This window comes from Zonotrichia leucophrys, chromosome 1, assembly GCF_028769735.1.
Source record: "Zonotrichia leucophrys gambelii isolate GWCS_2022_RI chromosome 1, RI_Zleu_2.0, whole genome shotgun sequence".
NCBI lineage: Eukaryota > Metazoa > Chordata > Aves > Passeriformes > Passerellidae > Zonotrichia > Zonotrichia leucophrys.
The window spans coordinates 79,673,053-79,679,236 of record NC_088169.1 but is presented as its reverse complement, the minus strand read 5'-3'; positions in this window follow the sequence as shown (position 1 = coordinate 79,679,236).

Below are 6,184 nucleotides of genomic sequence, written 5' to 3'. Positions count from 1 at the left end.
GATTGTACAGAAAAAAAATAAAGGCCTTTAACCATGTCTCAGCTCCTGGCATGAAAAGCTTATCTATGCTCTGGTGGTTCTTGGCTGCCCTGGGCCTCTGGAAATGCTGCTCTGTGAGAAGAACATTAAAAGACCAAGCACGTGTTTTGAAGCCACCCATATTTCCTCTTTTACCAGACCTATGGACTTCACCTGGAGCAGAACCTGATCTCAGGCACTTTCTATTTAGACTTTACAATTTTTAAAACCTGTGTTTAAAAGCACCTATTTTGGATTGAAGCTTTGTTCCCATGTTGGCTTGTTGTTTAACTGTATTGGAACAGTGAGGAAAAGCTTTTTCACACAACATGTGATCAGTCTTAGGTAAGGCTCTAAATTCTTTACATTTTCCTACATCATGGGAAAACATTATATAACCAAGCAGAGTTAATTCAACTACATGTGCCGAAAATCTGCATAATATTGAGATTTCTTTTATTTGCAATTCACACTGAATTCTATTGCTGTGCAAGCGAAACAGAAATTACAGACACTGTTGATGAACCACCAATTTCAGTGAATGAGATACTGAAGAACTGCTTTCCACCATATACTGTTGCCAACTTCCTGGGAAAATCTGGATAAAAATAATACCAGGCTGTCAAACTGCTCCAGTTTGTGAGTAAAAGAAGTCTCATTAATATTCAGGACCATGGCTAAAATGTAAATTGTTTTGCGATGCTATATTTCCACTAAGACAAAATACACTACATCATACTTACACAAAATACCAAGATTTTAAATACCAGTTTGGCTCAGCTTGCAGTAAAATGAGCAATGAAGATGAGGACATCAAAGAACCTTTTACAGGAAAATTCAGGAAAATTACTAGACTCAGCTGGAGGAACAAGGACTGAATAAAAAGATGACGGAAGGACATCTGAACAAACTAAATATATACATACCCTCAGCTTAGGGGGAGATGCAGTTTTAAAATAATTAATGAAGAAATTCAGAAACCTCTGAAAATAAAGCTAAATTTTAAGCTGGGAAGATCTGTATAAGCAAAAAGACAGCAAAATACTGCCTTTCAGAAGAGCAAAATAAATAGCCAGTTAGCCAGAGTCTTTTGCCACTGTCAGATTCAAACATACAAGATGACAGTCTGCTCCAGATCTTTAAAGAAATGTATGTGTCTGCCTCCAGTTCAAGCATGAGGACACCACTCACGGTATAGATCTGTGACATGATGCAGAATGAGTGAATGAAGTCATCAAAAATGGATACAATGGGTTTTTTTCCTAAAGCTTTTTAAGATCTGCTTAAAAAGGGCATTGCTCAATCCACTAGCAGAAACTTAGATACAGTAGAACTTTTAGTTTAGGGCAGGCTACTAATTTTGGCTAATAAAATACCAGAGTTAGTTTCAGCCTGGCTTTTGTGCAATGCCATATAATGAACTGCTTGTGAGAAGCACTGAAAACTGTGAAGTACCTATATCTGAGCAGCCTGTGACTGTTATTGCCTGCTCAGAGAGCACTGTGCCACAAATGTGCTGAGACACGATGGATCAAGGTGCCATTTTTTAAACACCTACTAACCAGAAAGGTTGTCCTTCTCTTTCTCAACCAAACAGCAAAAGTTGCTCATCTGACAATCCCCAGTTTAAATGAGGCCAATCCTACCATAGTATAGCTGGAGCCAGGCCACTGCTTTGAATACCTTAGTTGCATTAAAAGGCAGAAACTCAACTGAGCAGGTGAGAAGTTTCTGAAGGAAGATACATCTTCCTGATGTTATCACACCATAAGATCTTTTTAAAGAATGATGGACAGCAGAAATAATAAAGACTGAGAAATTACTCATTTATGGACAGGGGTTGGACATGGATGTATATTACTAAAAAAGGAATAGTCAGAAGGGTCCAAGGCTATAAATTCCTCCAAACACCATTAAAAATTAAAAAAAGTATTAATCATTAGCCTCATGTGACAGGACAAGGTGCAATCTTCAGGAGCTGCAAATTGCCCAAAAATACAGAAAATGTCTATTCTACTTTGTGAATAGCAAGGCAATGGAAAATTTTTGTAAGCTGCTGAACTTTGATGATTTTTCAAAGCTGTACTGAAAAGCAATTTTTTGGCTCCCAGTTGAAAGACTTGTTTTAAATACAAAGAACAATGGTTCAGGCTGTCACCAGCTTTTTTTTTTTCTTTTGGCTGAAGGAAAAACAGAGGTCAAATGCATGCAGTTGCCAACATGTTTCATCAAGATGTAATTTTGAAATAGTTGGTGGCATAAGAGCTGCCAGAGCATTGCTGTCCAATTCACTTCCCAAAACTTTCTCAGAGGGGGCTGAAACAGCAGTTACTGAATACTAAATAGCCATTTTAAAGTGGCTCACATGAAAGCTGGAAATTTAGCACATTTTCTTCCATTTCTTACTCTCTCCTTTTATGTATGGGAAATTTAGGAGTATAAGAATGTAAGAATGTCAGACAGTGGGTACTCTGAGCCAGTGTGGAGAGGAATGCAAACTGCAGCAGCAAAACACAGTGCCAGATGAACCCAACAATGAACAATCACAGGCACGGCTCTCTGCTTTTCCAATGGGTAAGACTTAGACAACAGCCAATAAATCTGTGCTGTGATCAGAGACAGTACAGGAAGTGCCTAACCCCCAGTGTCACTGCTCTGGCTTTACTGTAGTGGAGCTGGTTCTCATTCCTGGTTTAACAGCGCTACAGCAGCACACAGAACCAAGCCCAGCAGCACGCAGTAATTAAAAGCTCAGCTAAACACCACTGGTGGAATGAGAAGGAAGCCATCAACAGAGCCTGCTGAATGCACGAGCCCTGGGTGACTTCACAGCTACAGTCTGTCCTGCCAGCCATCAAAGCCTGGATTACACTGCCAGCCCAGGTGTGTGCTGAGTTCCTCTCTCTCCCGCTGCTCCCTGCTCCTGTGTCTCCCACAGACTCAGCAGCTGGCAGAGTGCGCTGGGGAGAAGGTCCTGAGCTTGTGTCATTCCCCTCTGGCTTTACAACCTACAACAGCCAACTACATCGTGCACAATCTTTCATTTTCTCTGTTTAATTCCATTCAAAATAGCTATCCACTAGATTTTACATGCAAACTGCCTTGTGCTAGGAAAACGTGGGTTTTTTCTCCTCACACACAGCTTCTGCTGAGAAAATGCTAGGTTAAGCAGAGTTCATTGGAGTTGGGTAAACCAATGTGGGAACTGTGTGTTGTTTTTCCCTCGCTGTGGGGATCAGATCTCAAAGTTCTCTGTGTTGGAGTTACTCTTTAATCACATGGACAGCCTCAAACCCATAAATAGGCTGTAATTTAATGTACTGCATCTAAGTTTCTGCTAGTGGATTGAGCAATGCCCTAGACTGTAATATGCTGTATTCCTGTGTCCCTTCCTAAACCAACAGATGAATCTTTCTTTCACCTCTTTCACAGCTACAGGAGTGTTCAAAGCTGTACATGAACCATGTGGGCACTGAAGGTAAACGGTCTGAAAAAAGAACAGGGCATCTTCTCTGGTGTGTGCGTTTAAATTGAACATCAGTGAATAAGGTAAATATTTTCTTTGTAGATGGACTGAAACATGAGACCAGGAGCCAATCTCTCTGAGTTCTAAAAATACGTGTAGTTCCTCCTTCAGACCACAGGCAGTGCCACTGGCTTCTCCCATATGGCTTTTGGGAGCGGGGGCCCTAGGTAACACAGCTGGGCATTTATCCACTGTGAGAATGCTTGACTCGATTGCTTTGTTTTCTTAGCGCTTCGCAGACATTTATAAAACTCCATTCAAACCTTGATGTTTAAGTATTTGACTCAGATTTGATTTATGCTTTGAAAAATCAAGTTTAAAAAACTGCTTCTATAACTTGATTTATCCGAAGGCGATGGCAGGTTTTTAATGACTTCACCTGATAATGAGCACTCTTGGAAATCATAAGACACTGCTGAAGAAGTGTCTCAGCATGAGTTTTCTGGAAAATGCTTGTAATAAATCATTCAATTTTGCCCACAAGCTACTGTATGCTGGGAAAATGTTTGAAACCCTATTTCTAAGACATTTTTGAAGGCAATGACAGTTGGAGAAATACATACAGTTAAAAAAACAGAGGCGCAGTTACACCTTTAGCTGAGAAGCTCACACAAGTTGACATTTGGGCAACCACCATTTATGTATTTCCCTATTATTACTCAGTGATTTTTGACAGTTTCTGTCTGCAGAGGCTTCATACCTTTTTTCCAAATCCACATTCTTATATTCAATACTAGCAAAAGGGAATTTGGTGGAAAATGTCAGAATCCAACTTTATTGTTTACTAGAGAAAAAAATATTGGGTTTTTTTTTAAGTTAAACTGTGAAATCAATTCCAGCTTCTACATAAGGAACTATTCATAAAGTGTAACGCTATTTTCCTCTCAATTAGCACTCAGTAAAATTGCACATTTCAGAGAATTGAAATACACATCTTTAATTAGCTCTAGGTTCATATTAATAGACATTTGTCTCTAAAAATATTATTATTGTGACCTGAAGAATTTACAGATGACAAGAGATAAAGGAAGGGCATAAGAAAAAGCAGCAGAAATGTAACATCTCATTAGAGGAGTAATCATAAATGTTATCTAACCCAACTGACCTTTTACCTATTTAGTTGTTATCAGCCAGTTCATCAGTTCATTGCTCTTATGTTGCAGACTCCACTCTTGCAGAAAATGAAGGTGGGGCAAAACCACATAAGGACTCTGAACAATTTCAGGGAAGGCTCTCTGAATTATAAAATCATTGCCTGGGCTCATAAAAAAACCCTGCAGGTAAAAGGAACTGAAATAAGCTACTACTCAGAGATGGGGAAGTCACAGGAACTTCATTAGAGCCATCACAAAGTATTATAGAACAATAAGGGTCAGAAATCCCTGGTTAAAAATCTGTGGAAGAGGGTGATGAAGAGGGATCTGTGCAAGAGGTTATCAAAAACTGCACTTCTATTCTAGACACCTGAGACACCAAGTACCCTGCAGGACATGCATATTTAAATTGCACACACTTTTGGTCACTTGCTCAGACACAAATTTTATTCAAGCTGAACAGCTCAGTTGAAAAAGGTGCAAACTACCAGAGCTCCACTACAGCCATCCCTGACTGAGGATAAAATAAAAATAGGACAAGGATTTGGTGCCTAGGAGAACAGAAGCAGCTGGGAGATGACAGACTAAGCAATTACCATTACAGATTCATCGTTTCAGAGCTCCCCAGCTGAAGGAGAGGGAGCGGTTGTCAGTGCAAAGCACAGATAATTTCAGTGTCAGCATACGGCCCGCTGAGCACAGGGGTTGGCCAGCAGCCTTCCCGCTGGCCGCTCGGCGGGTAAACGCTCCGGCAGTCAGACCACGCCGGCCACGCTCTCCGTGCAGCTCCTTGTGCACATATCCCAGCTATGATGCAACCTGCAGGGGGGAACAACCTCACAGCTCATCCAAACTCCTTCTTTAGGTTTTCGTAAACTTTCTATTTCAAAAACATCTCGGTCTCCAGGGCCAGTTTTATTCTGGACACTCCCAAGAGCAGTAGCAATGTGTCAGGAGCCACGGCCACTCCTCACACCAGCAGGTATCTGCATATTCCCAGTGGAGCCGGTTTATAGCCAGCCATAGGCTCACCCTGCTGTGGGAACGTGGGCCTTAGGGCAAAGTACACTGCAAGGACCTGCATTTACTCACCTGAAGTGTTTTTTTTTTTGTAAAGCAACTTTGGCTGGCAGCAGCATTCTGCACAGGAGCAGTACATGGGGGCGATGCAGGAAACACAGCCCCCTCTTTCATTGGCACCTCAGTGAAGAGTCCCGCTGACTTCACTGGGACTGTGCCTGAGCCAAAAGACTGCACATGAAGGAAAGACTCAAGGGACCTTTAACTTTCAGCATAGAAATATTTCCTGCCATGCACCAGCGCACTGTAGTATCAACGTTCTTCCTTGCTTGGCCGGCATTTAAGCAGGAGTGAAGAATTCTCAATCTCCTTCTCCAAAATCTCCTGAAGGTTAATGCCTATTGAGTGCCTTAAAATACTTCAATGAGAAAGGACTGTAGTAGAATACAGGGTCATTCAGGCATTTTGATGAGAATTTTTAGCTTAATTTCCTAGAATTAAACTGCCCAAGCTGTGCTCACAGGTT